The following is a 23,381-nucleotide window of genomic DNA, read 5'->3' as shown; positions in this document are numbered from 1 at the left end:
TGTTTACCGGGGTGGGAGGCATGGGGAAAGGGACATTAACGGTGATGGAGAATCACACTGATTAAGGACAGGATTGCACAGCTGATCACTGTGACTGCTGTCATTAAGTTGTACACCTGTAAAAAGTTGGGTTGGCAAAAGCTGTGTGGATAGATAAATATATTTACAACAATGACAAAAAATAAAAGTAACTGCTAAGGCTGCTTATGTACAACCAAACACCTCGTGGGATTTGGGTCCTTGTTCTGGAGGTTTAGGGTCATGGTTTTATGGGACATGCCAGTCAACTGGCCTAATAACATGTTTAGTGCTTCTGGTCTCTTGTCGTGTAGTGCCTTAAAACCTTGCAAGCAGCCATCCAAGGCACAACGATTGGTCTCTAGTCTTCTGGAACAAGAGAGGAAGAAGGAGAGTCAGAAATAGGAAGAGGATATCGAATGTGTGGCTAATTGCCTCTGTGAACAACTGCCTCCTTTGCCATGAGACCAGAAGAACTGGATGGTGCCCAGCTACCATTACTTGAATATTTTGATCAAAGATTCCACAGAAGAATCGTGATCAAAAGGGGGAAAAGGTAGAACACAATTTCAAATTCTCATGGACTCCAGACTTTCTAGAGCCATGGAGGATAGATGAGCCCCTGAAACTGTTGCCCTGAGATAATCTTTAAACCTAAAACCAGAAATATCCCCTGAAGTGTTCTTAAAAGCGAACAATAGTTCAGCTTAACTAGTAAAAAAGGTCTGCCCTTGAACATTATGGTCTTTTAAGGGCTATTCATACGGGATCAAATTGATAACAGCAAGTCAGAGGGTCCCTGTGAGAGTAAAACCAGCGGAAGTGAAAGCACACAGGCCCTGGCATACACCAGGTGCCTCACTGTTGCTACTGCAAAGCGGTAAACTGACAAGTGCCAGACCCAGTATGGACAGGACTCTGGCCAAGGTTCCTGTCTCCCTGCATGCACCAGACTACTCAAGTGACCTGGTCTGGCAGACCCCCAGACCTCCAGCCAAGGTATTTAACTGATGCCTGTTGTCCAGAACAGGACAGGGATCCCCAGCTCCACCCAAACTGCCCCTTCCAGAAGGGCCCTGTGAGAAGGTGGGCAGGCCTTGCAAGTAGCCCTGGAGGTAATTTCCAGAAGGATCTGACCCGTGGAGAGGACATCCGGGGGGAGCATGGGGTCTCGGTGGCTCTAGCTGTCAGCATACACTAACTGGTTCAGGGCAAGGGTCACACCAGAGTCCAGAAAGGAGTTTCCGCCTGAGCCCACCTACTGATGAAACAAAAAAGATGACAAAAAAGCAAAGGACAACAACAATGAAAGGATGCAGAGGTTCTGGGCCGGCTCACGAGCGCCCCTCCAAGGCAGTCCTGCTACTCTGTGAGGCATGGGGAGAGCAGGCAGCAACAGGGGTCCCCCTTGTCCTCCGGGTGCGATTAGTGGTCTGGCCGCAGGCAGACACGCTCAGCTGTCAGCCTCGTCCTCCCAGCCTGCCATCAGAGGCACCATTAATTGCTGTCATTTGAGGGTGGCCTGTGGGGAAAAGGAGGGAGAGGAGGGGGATGGAGGGAGGAGGGGAAGGGGATGGGGAAGGGAAAGGAAGGGGAAAGAAGAGGAGGGGAGGCGAATGAAGGAAAGGAGTGGGGGGGTAGAAAACAAGGAGCAAGAAGGAAGAGGCAGACAGAGGGAGGTGCAGGCAGAGCGGGATGGGAAGCAGGAGAAGAGCCTGGCCTGGTGAGCATCCTGGGCTGGGAGGCAGAGGGAGGAGGGTGCCCCTATGGGTGGAAGCACCCCAGCTGCTGTCTTCCCAGTAGAAGAACAAGGGCCCGAAACCAGTCTAGCCATTGCCCAGGTGAGGCAAATAGAGACCTGGAGAGGTGCCACAGTGCTGGGCCAGGCCGCTGGAGTCTTGAAGCAAACACACACACATCCAGCAGATGCCGGTGGAGTGACTCCCCTCCCTCTCCAGAGAATCCAGAGAAGTAGTTCAGCTCTCCTACACCCCACCCCTCACCCAACACTTGACACTTCGCTGGGAGGGCAAACCTCCCCACCCCACTGCCCACGTGAAGATTCTAGAGTCTAGAAATCAAGTCCTGCATGAGCCCCTTTTCCCCCTGGGCTCGGGGCTCATGCACAGCCCCAACGTGGGATGCCCAGAGTCTCCCCTGCCCCCACTACCAGGGTCGAATCAACACCCAGCTAGGGGCCAGCCCCAACCCCGTATCTTCAGAGGGTCATTACTAGCACAGAAGATTTCTGAGCTGGGCTCCCTGGGTTCAGACTCGCACTGCACCATCGCAGGCAAGGGGAATCCCATCACCTCCCTAAGCCTCAATTTCCCCACCTGTAAAATGGGGGTAATGACGGGTTCACTGGAGAATGAAAGAATTCTCGTAAAGCATCTGGTTGCAAGATGAGGGTTGCAGGATCTGCTCTACTTCCTAGCATTACACCCAGCGTCTTGTCCCCCCACCCCACCCCACACATCTCCCTGTCTACCCCTTATCACGGTTCTCAGAAACGCATGCTCCCCACCCCGCCCCCCACACCCCCACCATCTCCAGACTCATCAGACCTCTCCAAGTGGAAAATCCCAGAAAGCACCCCTCCCCCCAGCTGCCTGGCAGCCAGGCTGGAGGTCAAGACCTGGGGTGTCTTCCCAGGGGGTGGGAGGTGCTCAGCCCAGGATCCCGGCCTCAGCACCCCAGCAGCTGCTCCGCGGTCATCCCTGCCCCTCCCAGGCCTTGTCCTTGGGCCAAGGAACCACTTGAGTCCTGCCAAGTGTCTCCTGGGAGCATGCTCTAGGCTCCCTGAGGGTGCTGGGGAGGGGGAGGAGATGCCTCCTACGCCCCTCCCCTGTCTGCCTCCCTCCTCCATCAGACGTGATGGATCGCCCCAGCAGAGGAAGCTAAGTGCTTGCAGACAAAAAGCCCTTTTATCGTCCTCCGGTGGGCCACTGGCATGACAAGCAGATAACTCAGCCAGGGAGCAAGGCTCCCCATTAGGCCCTGATGCGGATTGATGGAGGACTAAGAGGCAGAGGCAACGAAGGAAGGGGAAAGCACAGGAGACAGGCTGCCTGCCTTCCAACTTCAAAGGCACCGGGAGGCCTGGCAGCCAGTAGAAAACCTTGCTGGGCTGATCGCCTGCATGGTGGGGGGGGGGGGGGGGGACCAGTGCTCCCCTGCCTCCGCTCCCCTGCCTCCGCTCCCCTGCCTCCGCTCCCCTGCCTCCGCTCCCCTGCCTCCGCTCCCCTGCCTCCGCTCCCCTGCCTCCGCTCCCCTGCCTCCGCTCCCCTGCCTCCGCTCCCCTGCCTCCGCTCCCCTGCCTCCGCTCTTGTCTCCAGGCTCAGGGAGCTGTTCTTCCCTCCCTGCCTCCTAGGGGGCCCCAAAGGCTCAGAACAAAAGAGAAGAGGCCTCTCCCAGAAAACCACCCTGAATCCAGAACCTCCTAGAGCCTTTGCATGGGCTGTTCCCACTGCCAGGGGCACACTTCCCCAGATCCCTGCCTGGCTTGCTCCCTCCCCTCTTCAGGCCTCTGCTCCCCTGCGACCTTCTGGAGGCCCAGCCTGATGCCCTCTATCTCAACTGCAAACCCCCTCCACTCCCCAAACCCCTTCTCTTCTTCATTCCTTGCCCACAAATGAAGCACCACCCGTCGGACTTATCTACGGTTGCTGGATGGCTGTGCCCCCAAGGGAGGACAGGATGCTTGTCTGCTGTTCACAGCTCTATCTCCCGCATCCAGAGCAGGGCCTGGCCCCCAGTAGGCGCTTTTAGAAATAACTGCTGTGCAATAAACACATGCATTTGGGAGAAGAGCGAGGTCTCTAGACAGCCAGGACTGCAAGCCAGACGTGCACAGCCCGCCACATGCACCCACCCACCACTGCTCTCAGTAACCCTCATAGGACGCCCACTCGACAGATAAGGAAACCGAGGCTCCGAAAGGTATCCCATCTAAGCCTGGTGTGGCCCCAACAAGGGGAATCACAAGTGTTTGGCACTCCAAGGGCTCACACCTAGGTCTGGAGGAGGTGTGACTCTGCCAGGACACAATGTAGCTGCCAAGGCCGGGCCAGAGCCAAGTGTCAGGGGCATAGGCCAAAACTCAGCCCCACTTCGCACTCCCGACTCTCCACGTCAGTTTATCCCTCTGAAGAACGGGTGGCACACAAGTTAACCCCTGCGATCCCTGCATGCAGCAAGAGGCCCTGGCTAAGCCTGGCGTGGCCCCGACAGGCGGCATCACAGGTATCTGTCAGCCCAAGGGGCAGAAGGCGCTGGATCTCCAACCGGCATGGAGGCCAAGAGTTCAGGGACGGCTTCTGCCAGCTGCTGGTCTCCCCCCGTGGCTGGGCTAACACCACCCCCATGCCTGAAAGGCCAACTCAGTCAGTAAGAGGTAAGGAACGGTACCGGGAGGTGCTGAACGGGCATTTACTGCCTGCTAAGCACTCAGTACAGCCCACAGCCCACACGCTGGCTCTTCCGGGTCAGGAGCCTCCTGGGACAGGAGAGGGCAGGAGCCGTCCATACAGAAGGCAGTGCCCTCGGGCCAGACACAGCCAGCACCTGTTCCTGCCATCCCCATGTCCCAGGGCCACCAGCCACGCCTGCCCCGGAGGCACCCTCCCACTGCTGCCCTGCCCCCAAATCCCAAACCTGTGAATCAGAGAGGGGAAGGGAGTCTCCCCTCACACCACCAGGGTCTCCAGGGATGTGAATGCTTGCCACGGGCCTGAATCAGCCTGGCCGTCCCCACGTCTCTAGGAACAGATGTAGGTCATGGGGCTAGGGGCCCGCGGATCCACTTCACGCTGCAAGGTCCCCCAGCTACTTAAAGGTACAGATGCCAAACCCCCAAACCACAGTGATGGCCTATTCATCACGACACACACACACTCACTCTGCGCCACGCTTCCTCACACAACCCGATGTGAGGCATGTGATCACGTTCCCATTTTACAGACGGGGAGACTGAGGCACGGGGTGGGGAGCTTGCCAGAGGTCACACAGGCATTCACACTCAGGCAGCCCTGTTCAGCAGCACTCTGCCCCTCCGGGTTAATATATTCTATAAAAGATGTCACACAGCAGCCAGCCAGGCCAGCCCCTGAACCCCACCTCTGAGCCTTTGCCGCCGGGAGGACCCACACTGGGACTGCCTTCCTCTTCTCTGGCATCTCAAGCCCTGGCTGCCCCACAGGGTCCCTCTCCTGCCCCCCAGTGCAGGAGCCCTCTGAGGAGGTCCCTGCAGTCGAGTTTACCAGGGGCAGGGGACAGAGAAAGTAAGCACTTTGGGGGAGTTTGCTGGGTTCCTTGGACAGTCAAGAAAGGTCTCAAGTCTAGCTCTGCTTCCAGCTGAGATACTTCAGGAAGGTGGCTGATCCCTGCCTCAGTTTCCCCGCTTGTGAGACAGGAGAAGAGCAGTCTCTCGTGGAGTGTTGCCGTGTTGCTGTTGTCCATAGGTGCCATTGAGTTGCTTCCGACTCATAGCGACCCTGTGTACAACAGGACAGAACACTGCCCAATTCTGCACCATCCTCACACCTGTTGCTGTGTTTGAGCCCACTGTTGCAGCCACCGCGTCAGTCCATCTCGCCAAGGGTCTTCCTCTCTTTCGCTGACCCTCTCCCTTACCAAGCATGATGTCCTTCTCCAGGGACTGGTCCTTCCTGTTGACATGTCCAAAGTACATGAGATAAAGTCTCGCCATCCTTGCTTCTGAGAGTACTCTGGCTGTACTTTCTGTGCCAACACCATAATTCAAAGGCATCGCTTCTCTGGTCTTCCTTATTATTGTCCAGCTTTCACGTGCACATGAAGCAATTGAAAACACCATGGCTGGGGTCAGACGCACCTCGGTCCTTCAAGTGGCATCTTTGCTGTGGGGGTCCTGAAGTGGGGCACCTCCTGGAATGTGCTAATGTGCTCATGGTTTGTGGCGCACCTACGAGGTGCAGGTGCTGTTCTAGTGCTTTCTCTGCAGCAACTCCTTGTCCTAACGGCCCCAGGTGAGGTGGATGTTACTGCCCCACAGGTTACAGAGGGGGATATGGAAAACAGGCAGTGAAGTCACTTGCCCCAGAGCCCAGCACAGACCCCAGGTGGCCTCCTCTCCCCAGGGACGGTGACCATGGTGGCCAGAGGCCTCCAGCACCAGGATCATCCCCCAATGCCCACTACCCAAGCACCTGGGCCCGCTGTGGTCACCTGCCGGCCTGCAAGCCCACCGTCGGAACACAGAGACCCGTGAAGCCCAGATACAGACCACTGCCAGCCGGGCAAGTGCACTCAGGGACCCCTGCCTCCAGGCGCCAACTGAAAACCACCAAGCTCTCAGTCAAGAGATATTCCATCCTGGGGACCCCTCAAACACCCTGGCCGATCCCTGCCCTGCCTAGCTCTGAGGTGCCAAAACCTTCCCTGCAGGCTTCCTGAGCACCCACAGCATCTGCCAGGTGGGACCTGGCTCCCCAGAAACTTCCGGTCCCCCTCCCACGAAAAGGCCTGGGCATGTGATCCCCAGGGGCCAGCGACATGGCGACAGATGTGAACCTACCAGAAACCGTGGGCAGCAATGTCGTGTCCTCAGAGACTCCCGGAGACCTGCAGGAGAAAACATGCATCTCGTCATGAACTACTGCGGCTTCTGCACAGGGGCCTGGCCTGACCAGGTCGACTGGGTGACAGCGCCCAGCACACTGCACATGTTAGGTAAGTTATTCTCCACTATGACCCACAATTACACTGCGATACTTGACAGAGAGGGAAACCAAGGCTCAGAAAGCCCAAGTCTCAAACCCAAGGTCCAACAGGGACAGTGGTAAAGCTGGGATTCCAAACCAGGGGGTATTTCCTTTTAAGGCAGCCCACACCCCAGCCAAGGGTCTGGGTCCCCTATCTCAAGGTCACTATGACATTCCCCCAATAACTGCCCAGAGGACCCTGTAAATAAGCAAGTGAGCTGACACCTGAGGAAGCGGATCTGCTATTCTCAATCTAGAAAGTCTAACTGTCACCGCACAAGGTTAAGAAGCATGTAATGAAAACTAGTATCTAAAACATATTTCAAAAATAAACTCGTTCCCTAATACAAAGCACAAACAGAATATAAAACATTACTAAAAATACCGAAGAGAAACCAGATGACTGGGAGCTCCTAAAAAATCAAACACCTATGCTCACCTAAAGACTTCACCAGAAGAGTAAAAAGACCACCTACAGACTGGGAAAAAATTTTCAGCTATGACATCGCCGACCAGCGCCTGATCTCTAAAATCTACATGGCTCTGCTAAAACTCAACCACAAAAAGACAAACAACCCAATTAAAAAATGGGCAATGGATATGAACAGGCACTTCACTGAAGAAGACATTCAGGCAGCTAACAGATATGTGAGGAAATGCTCTCGATCATTACCCATTAGAGAAATGCAAATCAAAACTACAATGAGATTCCATCTCACTCCAACAAGGCTGGCGTTAATCCAAAAAACACAAAATAATAAATGTTGGAGAGGCTGTGGAGAGATTGGAACACTTACACACTGCTGGTGGGAATGTAAAATGGTACAACCACTTTGGAAATTGATTTGGCAGTTTTTTTTTTAAAAAGCTAGAAATAGAACTACCATAGGACCCAGCAATCCCACTCCTCGGAATATATCCTAGAGAAATAAGAGCCTTTAGACAAACAGATATACGCACACCCATATTTACTGCAGCACTGTTTACAGCAGCAAAAAGACAGAAGCAAGCAAGGTGCCCGTCAATGGATGAATGGATAAATAAATTATGGTATATTTCCACAAAGGAATACTACACATCGATAAAGAACAGTGTTGAATCTATGAAACATTTCATAACATGGAGGAACCTGGAAGGCATTATGCTGAGTGAAATTAGTCAGTTGCAAAAGGACAAATATTGTATAAGACCACTATTACAAGATCTTAAAAACAGTTAAACTGAGAAGAACACACTCTCTTGTGGTTACAAGAGGGGGGAGGGAGGGAGGGTGTGAGAGGGGTATTTACTAAACAGATAGTAGATAAGAACTACTTTATGTGAAGGGAAGGACAACACTCAACACAGTGGAGGTCAGCGTAACTGGACTAAACCAAAGCAAAGCCGTTTCCTGAATAAACTGAATGCTTCGAAGGTCAGCGAAGCAGGCACAGCGGCTTGGGGACCATGGTTTCAGGGGACATCTAAGTCAATTGGCATAATAAAATCTATTAAGAAAACATTCTGCATCCAAGAGTGGTGTCTGGGGTCTTAAACGCTAGCAAGCGGCCATCTAAGATACATCAATGAGTCTCAACCCACCTGGATCAAAGGAGAATGAAGAACACCAAGGACACAAGGTAATAACGAGCCCAAGAGACAAAAAGGGCTACATGAACCAGAGACTACATCATCCCAAGACCAGAAGAACTTGATGGTGCCCGGCCACAACTGATGACTGCCCTGACAGGGAACACAACAGAGGACCCCTGAGGGAACAGGAGAGCAGTGCGAAGCAGACCCCAAATTCTCATAAAAGGACCAGACTTGGTGGTCTGACTGAGACTAGAAGGACCCCGGTGGTCACGGCCCTCAGACCTTCTGTTGGCCCACGACAGGAACCATTCCCAAAGGCAACTCGTCAGGCATGGATTGGACTGGACAACGGGTTGGAGAGGGATGCTGGTGAGGCATGACCTACTTGGATCAGGCGGACTCTTGAGACTATGTTGGCATCTCCTGCCTGGAAGGGAGATGGGAGGGTAGAGGGGCTTTGAAGTTGGCAAAATGGACACAAAAAGAAGACAGTGGAAGGAGGGACCAGGCTGTCTCATGGTGGGGGGCAGGGGGGAGAGTAACTGGGAATATGTAGCAAGGAATATATAAGTTTTTATGTGAGAGGCTGACTTATTTGTAAACTTTCACTTAAAGCACAATAAAAATTATTAATAAATAAATAAATAAACCTGTTGCCACCGAGTCAATGCCGACTCGTGGTGACCCCGTGTGCTGAGCAGAACTGTGCTCTCTAAGATTTTCAATGGATGACTTTTCAGAAATAGATCGCCAGGTTCTTCTTCCAAGGTGCCTCTCAGCAAACTCGAACGTCCAACCTTTCAGTTACCAGCTGAGCACATTCACCATCTGCACCACTCAGGGACTCAAAATCACATAATGGACACCCACAAACAAGAAAATCTAATCAAACAATAAGAAAACAGGCAAAAACCTGGATAGACCTTCAGAAAAGAGGATATGCAAATGGCCGATAAGCACAGGAAAAGATGCTCAACATAATTAGCCATCTGGAAAGTGCAAATTAAAACCATGAGATACTACTACAGGCCCCGGAGAATGGCTAAAATTAAAAACACTGACAACATCAAGTACTGACGAGAATACGGAGCAACTGGAACTCTCATACATTGCCAGCGGGAATATGATGGAGCAACTGGAAACCAGTTTGGCAATTTCTTCTGAAGTCAAAACTACATTTACTACATATATAACCCAGCAACCCCACTCCCAGATACATACCCCAGAGAAATGAGAACCTACGTCCACACAGACTCGTACGTGTAAACGTTCACAGCAGCACTATCCATGACACCAAAGAGCAGAAACAACCCAAATGCCCATGGACAGGGGAACAGATAAACAGCAGTGCGTTCATACCATGGAATACTGCTCCCCAATAAAAAGGAACAAACGACTGTGCATGGAACCACATGGAAGAATCTCAGACTCACTATGCTGAGTCAAAAAAAACGACTAAAAGACTATACCGTCTATGATCCATTTATGTGATTCCAGAAAAGGTAAAACAACTTCCAAGTGTAGTGAGGTTTACGACGTGGTCAACCTGTAACAGAAAGAGCATGACTCCCACAAAAGCTAGGGTGGTGATCACCTCTGGGAAGAAGTTTTGTGGCCACATGGTGCCCCTTTACAATTGTTCACTAATCTGCACACGCATCTACATACGCATCTTCACTGTGTTACCTTTGGCATCACAAAGAACAAGTAAAAACGGTACAGTGGGCAGAGCACTGGACAAAATAGAAAGTCCCAGCTATGGTCCCAGCTCCTCCACTGACCACTGTGATCGTGGGCAAACCTCTAGACCTCTCTGAGCTGTTTTCCTATCTCGAAAATGGGCCCAACTCGCCCAAAGTTGTCTCCAAGGTCAGGCCACTTGCTAACATCTCAGCCTCAAGCAGACCTTAGAGGAGCCCCCCCGCCCCCGCATCTGGTGCCAGACCCCAGGGATCAGAGACTAGAGGAATGGGGGATACCTGCTCTCACAGACTGGGGGCGGGGGGGGGGGGCAGGGAGTGTGTAAAGTACTAAGTGTCTGAAGCCAGGCTCCCTGGATTCAAATCTAGGCTCCACCTCTTTCTAGCTGTGCAACCTGCAAATAGCAGTTTCACCTCTCGGAGCCTCAGTTTCCACATCTCTAAAATGGGAACAAAGGTAACAATACTAACCTCACCGGGATTCTAAGGACGTGAAGTGCTTGTGGAGCCAGCGTACGGGAGCAGCAAGCGCTCAGTAACTCCTGGGCACTGCTATCATCCTCTCTGGACTGGTAGCTAAGCTCCAGAGCCCTGCCCTCTTACACGCCAGCCCCATGGCAGGCATTCGCAGACCCCACAGAGCCTCTGGAGGGGCAGCTGCAGGCAGCTCACTAGGAACAAATGCGTCACTTCTTTCCTGCCCTTTTAAGTTGTTTTAGGTTTTTTGGTTTTTATCCACTAAGATGCCCTGGGCTTGGCACTCGGTTGTACCATCTGCGGCAGCTCCAGAGACAGCCCCTGCGGGAGGGCTACAGAAAGGGAGGGCCCGGGCACAGCTCCACGGCTGCCCGGCCCAGCTCCCAGAAGTCTCCGAGGCCAGCCCCCCTGCATCATGTCCTATAAGCAGCTCAGGCAAAACCAGCTGACACGTGACTGGGAGAAGAACAGTCAGGGCACAGAGCATCAGGGGTCTCCCCTAGGGAAGACCCACTGGAGCCAAGGCTAAAGGTCAGGAGGCAGCTGGCCATGCAGACATCGGGGAAGAGCATTCTGGGTGGAAGGTCCAGCAAGAGCAGAGGCCCAGAGGCGGGGGCCAGCTCGGTGGCCAGCAGGGCTGGAGCATAAAGAGCTGGGGCGGAGAGATCTCAGGAAGAAAGCAGTTGGGCTATGCTGCCAGGGTAAGGCCACAGGAGAGGCATGGTGCCTTGCTGACCTAACAAATAACCAGGAGGACAGTGTCAAGTAGGGCCAGTGGGAAACTTCCAATTAATCCCTGAGGGCTCCCTGGAGGCAGCAGACCTCAATAAGCAGAGCCAGAGGGAAAGGGCCTCCTCCCCAGCCTCAGCCTCTTCCTGTGCAGGACAATGAGTCTCTTCCTTCCCTCAGAACTAAAGGGCCCCACGGGAGGCATGACCTCCAGGAGCCACCCCAAAGGCTGGAGTTTGGAGCTTCCGGCACATCTGGATCCAGGTGCCCAAGAGTGGGGCAGGCCCAGGGCCCCGAGGCTTGGGGAAGGCAGGGGGTGAACAGGAGCCCCTCTGGTCCCTGGGGCAAGTGTTACTGTCCCCTCTCTGGTCCCCTCACCGTGACAGCTAACAGCCCAGACAGCCGGAACGGGAGGCGGGCGGGTAGACTCCAGGCCCTTCCATTTAGAAGCCGCAGGGACGTTTTGTTTTCCTCTCTAGTGACAGCTGAGAGGGCTCCGCAGCCACTCTCCTGAAGCTGCAGAAGAGGCAATCACCGAGGGTTCATGAGGTCTCCAATTCCCTGCCCAGGAGGCAGCCGCAGCCATGGCTGGAAGGTGACGTGGGGAAGGAGCCTCTCCCGCCCCACAGCCGGCACAGCGGCCAAGTTGAGGCCAATGGGACTCTGAGGAAGCACACAGGGCCTGGTGTAAGGCAGTAAGGGAGGGGGCTGCAGGCCAGCGGAGGGGGTCCAGACCTATCAGGGGACATGTGGCCCATCGGGGGGGGGACATGCCATACTTCAGGGGCACACGTGACCCACCTGGAGGGACGTGGCCCATCTTAGGGGCACACGGCCCATCTAAGTGGGACCCACGGCCCACCAAAGGGGAGCATGGACCCATTCGGGGGGACGTGCCCACCCAGGAAAACAATCCTACTCAGGACCAGCTACAATGCCAGCAGGAACAAGGAGCATGTGACCCAACAGCCCACGTTGATACAAACCGCCCCAGTTTCCCCATGCTTACCAACCTTATTCTAAAACCCTTGTTTTAACGGCTTGCAGCCCAACAGAAGTCCCTGCAGGCCCCTCCCCACCTTGGCTGAGCCTGTCCAGGCCTGGGCCCCTGGCCCCTTTGGACAGCTGGAAGCACTGGGACCCCATGAGCCAAGTCACCGAGGGGGCCAAGGTTGCAGGCAGGCAGGCAGAGGTCAGGCCATGCAGGCATCATTGCCAGACTCCACCCCACCCGTATCCTGCTGTCTCAGTCAGCACTGAGGCTCCAACAAGCCCACCTTCTCACCTGCTCTGGGCTAGGCTACATGGGGCCAGGGGACATCTGGGGCCCCTCCAAGGGTGACTGGATCCCCAGGCTCCTCCCTGCCATGCCCGCACCCCTCCTAGCACCCAGGTCCATCTCTTTGGGCTCCTTCGCCTGATTCAAGAACGCTGACAGACAGAAACCCACCCAACGAAGCAAGAGTCTCCATCACAGCAATAATAGTCCTGTGCCATCTTCCCAGCTTGGCCAAGTAGGTGCCATCCTGGCCCCATTTCACAGATGGGGAAACTGAGGCCCAAACAGGATCAGCAAAGCCTGCACAGGCAGGGTGTTGGAGCCCAGGTGTCCAGCCCCAGTGCCCACACACATGGCCCCGATGTCCTCACAGCCACGCCGTCCTTCACTTCCTATGCCCCCAATTTGGCCCAGAATATGCTTGTCAGAAACCTCCTGGCCCCTGTCCTTGCTCCGGGGTGGGGGGCCATCTGTGGCGACAGCAGCCGCCATAAGCAATTAGAGGCCAGGAAGGAGCGGGTATTGACCAGCTTCTGGAGGAGGAAGGGAGGGCACTGGGGCTCAGCTGAGCGGAGTCTGCATCCGCGAGTCTGGCTCCCCGCCAGGCCCGAGGCGCGGAGGGGCCGGGAGCGCAGGCCAGGCTGGGAGGGGCCAGACGGGTACAGGGAGCTGCCATCTGCCCACCACCTGTGTGCCCCCCCGCATCCCCCCACCGCACAGACAGGCCACGGGGCCCGGGGCTCACCTGCCTGAGGACCTTCGCCCTGCCAGGCATAATCCTAAACCCCTTTTGCTCATCAGCTCACTTAATTCTCACAACCACCCTGTGCACGAGTTGCTCCTGCCCTCCCCATTTCCAAGATGGGGGCAATGAGGCAGAGAGGAGACCCCAGGGCTGAGTGGGGTTCACAAACAATATCCGCTGCAACCGCCACACGGTGCTGCTGACGCCGGCCCCCGCCTGCCCTGGAGAGCCTCTGGCAGCCACCAGTCTACCTTGGCCATGGATTTGTCCAAGCTGGACACACCACAGAAACGGAATCACACAACACGCGGCCTTCTGTGGCTGGCTTTTTCCACTGTGCGTCGTGTTCTCAAGGTTCACCCAAACTGTAGCCTGTATCACGACTTCATCTTTATGGCCGATGATACTCCATTGTGTGTATACCCCAATCACTTATTTTTAAAATAAGTATGTTATAAATAATGAAAAGATACAACATGATAAATCGTATATAAAAAAACACACACGACACATACATGATCACCATCATCAGGACACTGTAGAATCTGGTAGGTGGGAGGGGCCCACAGGCGGGAAGGGGACCGTGGAAGCCCCAGAGCTGGGGCAGGTCGGCATCTGACCTCCTGTCCAGCTGGGCCGCTTCAGCCTGCTCCCACTCCCCCACTATGCTGTGTGACCCTGGGCAAATTGCTCACCCTCTCTGGGCCTTGGCCTCTCCATATGTAAACAAGGACACTGGAGGAGATTCTACCTCCGACATCTGCAGCTCTCACAGCCCCTAATCCTCTCTGGGCCCTGGGGGAAGGACAGAGGTTGTGGCAGTGAGGTTCGGGGGGCCCGGAAGGCGCAGGACACATGAGCGGGTGTCTTAGTGGCCTAGTGCTGCTGTAACAGAAACTCCACAAGTGGGTGGTTTTTAAGGACAGAAATTTACTTTCTCACACTTTACAAGGCTAGGTTCCAGGGAAGGCTCTCTCTGTCCACCCGAGGAAAATCCTTCTCTCGGCTTCTCTAGTGTTCCTTGGAGATCTCCATGTGGCATCTATCTTGTCCCCACTCCTGCTTGCTGGCTTCTGTGCCTAATCTGCCAGTTTTATATCTCAAAAGCTATGGGTTTCAGACACACCCTACAGCGGTATGGCCTCATTGACCTAACAAAGAAAATCCTACTCCCAAACAGGATCACATCCACAGGTACTGTTGTTAGGCACCCTCCAGTCTATTCCAACTCATGTGACAGAACAGAACTGCTCCACAGAGTTTCCTAGGCTGTAATCTTTATAGGAGGAGATGACCAGGCCTTTCTCCCGCAGAGCACTGGGTGGGTTCAAATTGCCGACCTTTCGGTTAGCGGCTGAGCACTTAACCGTTTGCATCATGAAGGGTTAGGATTTACAACACATATTCTGAGGGCGGACACAATTCAAACCCTAACACCAGACGAGGAGGAGAGCTGACAGGCCGCCGCCCAGGGCTGGTGACAGCAAGGACAGGCAGCCTGGGGATGCTGAGGCCCTCCTCAGGGCCTGGGTTTCTCCTACCCTGCCCCACCCTAAGGCTCTCTCCACCTTAGCATGAGGGATATTTGGGGCTGGATGACTGTTTGGGCGGTGGGGGGTGTCCTGTGCTTGGAGGATGTTTAGAAGTAGTGCCCCCCCACCGAGTTGTGCAACCAAAAGTGTCTCCAGACCTTGCCAAATTTCCCAAACTGCGGGGCAAAATCACCCCCAGTTGAGAGCCACTGCCTGTTGCCACTGATCCCCACCCCGACCCCGGCCTAAGGGCCTCCAGCCCCCCACCCCTGCAGGAAACAGCAGCCTCAGTGGCACCATCCAAACACAAAGCCTCCCCCAGGCAGCTCGCTGGTCCGACCAGTTCCAGGATGGGCCTCCTCTCCCTCTCCCAGGTCAGGCAGTGAAGACCTGGGCTAGGCCGGGCTGGACTTGCAGCAGGGAACCCATGGGTCATCAACAGACCCTGGCTGAGCCCTACGACATGTAACACTGCTCCAGGCACAGGGGCCCCACGGTGACCAGGACGGACGTGGCTTCTGCTTCCACTGCACTGACATTCCAGCGGGGAGAAGGCAGACAAGAAATGAGTCAAGGAATCCACGGAGCAACTTCACATTATGACGGCTCAGCAATAACTGGGATGGTGGGGGCTGGGGGGTCAGGGAGGGCCTCCCACTGGGACATCTGGGCTCAGGCCTAGCAGCAAGGAGATGGCCCTGCTGATCTCTAGGGGAAGAGTGTTCTAGGTGACAGCATGTGCAAAGGCCCTGGGGTGGGAAGGCGTGTGGCTGGAGCACCAGGCAGGGGAGTCACTCAGCGAGGGCATGGTAGTTGGGTCTCCATGGTGGTTCCAACCCCCAGAACGTCTTGGACACGTGCAGGGATGTTTTTGGTTGTCCTGTGACTGGTCACTTAGCTGGAGGGAACAGTCCCCATGGTGAAACATCACCCTCCCATCCCAGTTCTAGGACGAGCTGGTCACTAAGAACCTGACTGTCCCGATCAGAACATCTGAACACTGGCTTTTCCTTAATGCCTCTTTTATGTATGTCCAGTACGGACATGCTTCCGTCTTTGTGTCCCCCGACTCTGAACGTACCCGTGAGTGGGTGCCAGCAGCCCTTCCTCTCATTTCTCTTCAGATTACACAGAGTCTGACTGTTGCTGTTAATGCTGGGCAGACCAAGACCGTATTAAGGGCGGGTTTTCTCAGCACATGCTGCAAAGACGGCCGGGGACTGTCTGGACGCTGTGTGGTGCTGGGAAGTGAGCACTGCTGCAAGTTCATGAGGCTCCCGGCAGGATCGAGTGAGTGGATACAGGAGGTGACTGCCACTGTGAGACAGGCAGAAAGCGCTCACCCCAAGCACCGCCTCTTTGCCCAGTGCAGCACAGGGGCTGGAAGCAGGAGGGAAAAGCCCCAGAGCAGCGACCCTGCCGGGGGGGTGGGGCAGAGAAACAATCCTGCCCCCCCGCCTTGGGCCAGGTAGCTCACTACCCACCGGGCTTTTATCTCCAAGGAGATAAGCCAGCTCCTCAAGTTCACATTCGGGATCAAATGTTGCTGTTGTTGTTAGATGCCATCAAGTCTGTTCCGACTCCCGGCGACCCTATGCACAGCAAAACAAAGCAGTGCCCGTTCCTGCGCCATCCTCACAATCACTGCTATGCTTGAGCCCATTGTTGCAGCCACTGTGTCAATTCATCTGTTGAAGGTCTTCCTCTTTTTCACTGACCTTCTACTTTACCAAGCTTGATGTCCTTCTCCAGGGACTGGTCCCCACTGATAACACGTCCAAAATACGTAAGACAGAGTCTCGCCATCTCGCTTCTAAGGAACATTCTGGCTGTACTTCTTCCAAGACAGATTTGTTCCTTCTTCTGGCAGTTGACGGTACAGTCAATATTCTTCACATGAACCCACTTAATCCCCTTAAGGATATCCACAGAGCCAGCTCCTCAGAGGCCTGGGGAGGACGGCAGCTCAGCCCTGGCCAACCGAGACCTCCACCCGACCACCCGATGTAAAGAGGGTACTCCAGGCACCTGCCCACGCACCCCAAGCACAGCCAGCTGCGGTGACACCAGTGACAGAAGCGTCCACACTGGCCTTCATAGAGGCTGTCCACACCCCATCACTACAACTCACCGTGTGCCATGTGCCCAGGCAAAGCAACTCATTTAACCCCCAGCAACCCAAGAGTAGGTGTTTTTATGAAACCCAATCTCCAGACGTGGCAAGTGAGGCCCAGAGAGGAAACGGCTGGCCCAAGGTTATAAAGCACCTCACCGGATTACCAGCAACCCTCAGGCCACCACTGCCGTGTTTCACAGAGGGAGAAACTGAGGCTGGAAGGGGCCTTGGGGGAGGCGCCACCATTTCCCAATGCCAACCTGGATGCAGTGGGCAGAGCATCCCACCAGGCCCAAGAGGCCTCGCACCTACCTTCTTGCAGCCTTACGGAGCAACTCCACAGTAGGTTCTTAATGAAACCATTTGAATAACTAATGTGAACAGGAGGCTCCAGGGAAAACCCCTTCGTGGGCTCTCTGCGCTCCAGATAGCCGTCCTCCATCCTGTACCGCAGGGGCTGTGGGGGCTGTTGAGGAGGCCGGGGAGCCACTGAGTCCCCTCCCCCCAGGTTACACTTGGCCATGCCCAGAGACGTTTCTGGCTGTTCCAGCTCAGCAGGTAGGGGCTACTGGCATCACGTGGATACAGCCCAGGGATGCTGCTCAACACCCTACAACACACAGAACAGCCTCTCAACAGGGAATCATCCAGTCCCACTGTCAATGCTGCCAAGGCTGAAAAACCCTGCTGTACACACTCATTCGAGCATCCACTGGGCACCTGCTGTGTGCACAGCCACACAACAACCTGTAAGGAGATGAAGTCACAAGGCTCAGACAGGCAGGGCTTCACGCCCCAAGTCACACGGCTACTGCAGGGCACAGCGACACTCAAACCCAGGTCCCCGACTCAGAGTCGGTGCACCCAAACAGAGTGCCTGCTAGCATCATCTGCAAAAGCTGAAACCCCACAATTCCACTCCCGGGTGTTCACAGAAAGGACACGACATCCCGTGAGCACTGAAGACCCTCGCGAGGAGGTCCCCAGTAAGGCTGTTACTACACTGACCACATGTGACATGTGCCCATGACGAAACACCACCCGGAAGGTAAGGCAGTACCCACCCAGATCGCAAAACTGCAGTAAGAATTAAAAGATGCAACTGTACCTAATGACAGGCCCCTAAAGGCCTTGCATGGCTCCTTTTTCATCCTCACAACAGCCTGAGGTGGTGGTACTATCCATGTGCACGTTTTACACCCAGGGAAACTGAGGACAGAGTCCCAGTGACATGCCCGACGACACACAGCTGGTTCGAGGCAGCAGTGGGAGGGGGACCATGCTGGCCGCAGAACGTGTGCTGGCTCCGCAGCCTTTCTAAACGTGGGGAGGAAATTACTAGGTAGAATTATATAATCAACGGTCGATTCCGACCACTTTTGGCAGACGCAACGCTCAACTGATAACAAACTGCAGGCCAGCGCGGACAGACAGACTCAGTCCCCGGGGGATTTCTCAAGGAGGCAGGGCCCCGGGGCCGTGCAGGGATACAGGAAAGTGTGGATGACAGAACAACACACCCAACTGAGAAATGCTGGCCTCCGGGGAGGGGGCACAGGAGACCTGGATGTCACCTGTCATTTTCTGTTTAATAAACAGCAGCTGCCTCTGCTGGCAGCCCTGAGTCTGGTCTCCTGCACACCTGCCAAGACCCCCTCGCCCTTACCCACCCCACCTGGAAAGCGTCCTGGGGGGCAGGCGGGAGAACCTCCCCCCACCTAAGGTTCTTGTTTCACTTAATTGCAGTCTTTGGTTTCTGGAGACATGCCCAGAGGCCTTCAGGGCAGGAGGTGTGAGCCACTTTCTTTCTCTTTCCAGTAAACCATTAAGGAAGCAGAGGATGGCGTTGCCACCTGCCCTGAGAATCTACAACACCTGCCCCTTTGGAAGTGAGCCATGGCGTGGGACACCCCGCCTGGCAGACTCAGCGGTGACCGCCGTGGTGGGCACAAGCTGGGACATACTTTATTTCTGACTGTCCACTGGCGTTAAGAACCCCACGAGGTCTCCAAGAATAAAACAGAAAGAAGAAAGCACAAAGATGCACACATCCCTACCTCACACCACCTGTCTCTCCTCCAAACCCTTCAAATGGTCCCATCTTCTTCTGGACACCGTTCGCATTTCGTTTTTCACCAGCCTGCCCGTTTTCAACATGCAGGTCCATCGTCCACAGCCCCAGGTCAAGCCAAAGAAGCTGCAGGTCACATGATACCCGAGGTCACCTGGCACGACCACCAACTAAATGACACACCTACCCAGTGTGGCTCTAGGCGGGTGACTCACGGGGGAGGCACGGCTTGGTCCTGGGTTCCCAGTGCTGCTGAAACAGAGCCCCACGTGCATGGTGCTTCAAATGGCATAAATTATCTCACAGTACTTGAGGCCGAAGGCTGATATGGGTCTCACCAGGGTAAGTCAAGGTGTTGGCAGGGCTGGTTCCTTCTGGCGGGTCCAGGGGAGAATCAGTTTCCTTTGGCTTTTCCAGGTTCTCGAGGCCGCCTGCATTCCTTGGCTCATGGCCACCTTTCATTGTCAAAGCCAGCATCGCAGCCTCCTCAAATCTCTGACTCTGCCCTCCTGCCTCTCTTCCCCTTTATACAGCCTTGTGATTACACAGGGTGCACCCAAATAATCCAGGACAAACAAACCAAAAACCCATTGCCGTCAATTCCACAGCAACCCTATAAGACAAAGTTGAACTGCCCCATAGGTTTTCTAATGCTGTTTTATAGAAGTACCCTGCCACATCTTTCTCCTGTAGGGTGACTGGTAGGTTCAAGCTGCTAACCTCTCACTCAGCAGCCAATCACTTAACCACCACACTACCAGAGCTCCTCAATCCAGGATACCCTATTTTAAAATCAGCTGACTGTTGTTGTTAGGTGACGTCAAGTCAGTTCCGACTCACAGCTACGTACAACCAAATGAAACACTGCCTGGTCCTGTGCCATGCTCGTAATCGTTGCTACAAGTGAGCCCACTGTTGCAGCCACTGTGTCAATCCATTTTGTTGAGGGTCTTCCTCTTTTTCACTGACCCTCTACTTTATCAAGCATGATGTCCTTCTCCTTTTTTAAGACGAAGTCTCGTCATCCTCAATTCTAAGGAGCATTTTGGCTGTACTTCTTCCAAGACAGATTTGTTCATTCTTCAGGCAGTCCATGGTATATTCAACATTCTTAGCCAACACCATAATCCAAAGATGTCAATTCTTCTTCAGTCTTCTTTATTCACTGTCCAGTTTTCGCATGCATATAAGGCAATTAAAAATGTCATGGCTTAGGTCAGGCGCACCTTAGCTCTTAAAGTGACATCTTTGCTTTTTAACACTTTCAAAGGGGTCTTTTGCAGCAATTTTGCCCATCGTGCATCATTTGATTTCCTGACTGCTGCCTCTATGGGCATTGATTGTGGATCCAAGTAAAATGAAATCCTTGACAACTTCACTATTTTCTCCATTTATCATAAAGTTGCTTATTGGTCCAGTTGTGAGGACTTTTGTTTTCTTTATGTTGAAGTGTAAGCCATACTGAAGACTGCCGTCTTTCATCTTCATCAGTAAGTGCTTCAAGTCCTCTTCACTTTCAGCAAGCAAGGCTGTGTCATCTGCATAACGCAGGTTGTTTATGAGTCTTCCTCCAATCCTGATGCCCTGTTCTTCTTCATACAGTCAGTCCAGCTTCTCGGATTATTTGCCCAGCATATAGATTGAATAGGTATGGTGAAAGGATTCAACCATAACACATGTCTTTCCTGACTTTAAATCACACAGTATCCCCTTGTTCTCTTGGAACGACTGCCTCTTGGTCTATGTACAGGTTCCTCATGACCACAATTAAGTGTTCTGGAATTCCCATTTCTTTGCAATGTTATCCATAATTTGTTATGATCCACACAGTCAAATACCTTTGCAGAGTCAATAACACATGGGTAAACATCTTTCTAGTATTCTCTGCTTTCAGCCAGGATCCATCTGACATCAGCAATGATAATCCCTCTTTCCATGTCCTCTTCCGAATCCAGTGTGAATTTCTCGCAGCTCCTTGTCTATGTACTGCTGCAGCCATGTCTAAATTATCTTTTGCATAGTTTTACTTGCGTGTGATATTAATGATATTGTTCGATAATTTCCACATTCTGTTGGATCACCTTTCTTTGGAATGGGCACAAATATGGATCTCTTCCAGTCGGTTGGCCAGGAAGCTGTCTTCCGTATTTCCTGGCATAAGCAAGTGAGCGCTTCCACCATTGCATCTGTTTGTTGAAACATCTCAACTCCGTCAATTCCTAGAGTCTTGTTTTTTGCCAATACCTTCAGTGCAACTTGAACGTCTTCCTTCAATAATATCAGTTCTTGATCCTATGCTACCTCTGGAAATGGTTTTGCTACAGTGACTCTGTGTATTCCTTCCATCTTCTTTTCATGCTCCCTGCATTTTTCAGTATTTTGCCCATGAACCAAAAACCAAACCCGTTGCCATCAAGTCGATTCCGACTCACAGCAACCCCACAGAACAGAGTAGAACTGCCCCACAGAGTTTCCATGGAGCACCTCGTAGATTCAAACTGCCTACCTTTTGGTTAGCAGCCATAGCTCTTAACCACTACACCACCAGGGTTTCCATTTTGCCCATAGAATCCTTCAATACTGCAACTACAGGCTTCAGTTAGCAACTGATCACTAACCACTGCACCACCAGGGCTCCTCAATCCAGGATAACCTCCCTATTTTAAGATCAGCTGATTAGCAACCTTAATTCCACCTGAGGCCTGGATTCCCCTTTACCACAAAACATGACATAGTCACAGGTTCCAGGGACAAGAGCATGGACAGCTTTGGGTCAGTCGCTGTTCAAAAACCTCTGGTATCTAGGAAGCTGCTCATAAGGCCCACCTCACAGACCCTGAACTCCAACAGCCGATGCTTGGAGTCGCCGTGACTCAGTCTCTCCTCTCCTACAGGATGTGAGCAGGCGTGCCAGCTCCATCACCTGCACAGTGAGTACAGGTCCCCTAGGTGTTTAGCCCAGCTAGGATAAACACGTACATCCAGGCAGAGACCTACAGCCCATCACTAGAGACTTCCTCCCCCAGGCTAACAACTCACAACTCATCGATCGTTATTCTTTGCCAATGTGATACGAACGTCACCCATTACACTGATGAAGATGTCAAGGCCCAGAGAGACTGTGCAGAAGCCACACAGTGAGCCAAGGCTCAAGTTGGGGTTCCAGTGCCCAGCAACTTCCCCACACTCCATCCAGGATTCTCCGGGCAGCTCCACCTCTTCATATTCCCCCATCTCCCCCCTGGCATCTGGACCAGATCCAATTCTCCTGGGAAGCCCCCTCCCCAATTCCCTCCATGTCGCCACCAACTTAACTTCCCTTCCAACGCTAAAGCCACAGCCCTGCCTTCCCCTTTTCAATGCCATGCCGCCCACTGTGCCCACCGTGCCTCTTCTATGGCCAAAGAAAACTCCCACATGGTGACCAGGATACATGGCCGGGGGCTCCAGGCTCAGCATCCAACTTGGCCTTTGGGAGCACAGGAAGGGTAGTGAGAGCCAGAAAGTCACACAACAAGCCTGCATCGCAGCCTCTGGGGTGCACACAGACGCTGTCTTGGAGCTCCCGCCAGGAAAAGCGCCATCGTCCCAGAAGCACCACAGCTCGAGGTGGCAGCCAGAGCCCAGGTGCCGCAAACATAGCTTCCTGCCCACCACCGCAGTGGCTATTTATAGTCACGCCGCTGCCAGGAGAAGCTGCCAGACTGGGCCAGCTCAGCTTCCTGCACGGCAAAGCTGGCCACGGTCTGAAAGCCCACATGGAGGACCCCTCCAAGTGTGGGCCAGTCCCCAGGGCCGAACACACAGTGGCCCCAGGGCTGTTCCCACCCACTCCCAAGGGCCCACCGTCCAAGGGAAAGGGAGACACGAGGCAAGCTTGAGTGCCCTGCCAAGGTGGGAGCTCCAAAGCTGTACCCTGAACAGGTGACGTCACCACTGTAAGCCTCAGTTTACTTATCTGTAAACGGGACCAGCAGGCACAATAGCACTGGCCATGTGGGGTTACTATGAGGCTTCAGTGAGCTACCACAGGTGAGGCCCCTTGTCCAGTGCAGTGTAAGCGCTCAAGGACCTCGCCTGTATCCCCCCTGCCAGCCCAGGGCCTCTCCTCACCCCACCCCACCTGCCCAGAGACCAAACACCGAGGATGGGGAGGGGTCGCCCTGCCCCCGTGCCCAGGACACCCGTGGACTGCTCGATCAATTCCACCCTTCCACACCTGCACGCCTCCCAAAGCCCAGGGACGCAGCAGGTGGCAGCACCACAGCCCTGCCCATGCCTCCGCCAGGGACCAGATGGCCTACGATGCCCCCGGCACACGTGTGCACACCGGTACAACCTCTGCAGCCAGTCCACACAACGTCACCGTCGCAGCTGTCCACTAAGCACTGAGTCC

General features: G+C 54.0%; 1 protein-coding gene across 21 annotated transcripts in view; it reads right to left on the bottom strand.

Moving 5' to 3' along the window:
• NCOR2 (nuclear receptor corepressor 2) overlaps positions 1-23,381 on the bottom strand; it is a 207,854-nt gene that overhangs the window by 176,413 nt on the left and 8,060 nt on the right. For 19 of the 21 annotated variants that reach the window (XM_049866137.1, XM_049866140.1, XM_049866134.1 and 16 more), the window contains one exon: positions 6,575-6,621. The exons of the other annotated variants lie outside the window; for them this stretch is intronic. The gene's annotated coding sequence lies outside the window, so the exon portion shown is untranslated. The remainder of the gene's footprint in view (positions 1-6,574; positions 6,622-23,381) is intronic. 21 annotated transcript variants of the gene reach the window in all.

This window comes from Elephas maximus, chromosome 22, assembly GCF_024166365.1.
Source record: "Elephas maximus indicus isolate mEleMax1 chromosome 22, mEleMax1 primary haplotype, whole genome shotgun sequence".
Taxonomy (NCBI): domain Eukaryota; kingdom Metazoa; phylum Chordata; class Mammalia; order Proboscidea; family Elephantidae; genus Elephas; species Elephas maximus.
Note: the sequence above shows the minus strand (reverse complement) of the source record. Positions and strands in the feature narration are given on the sequence as shown.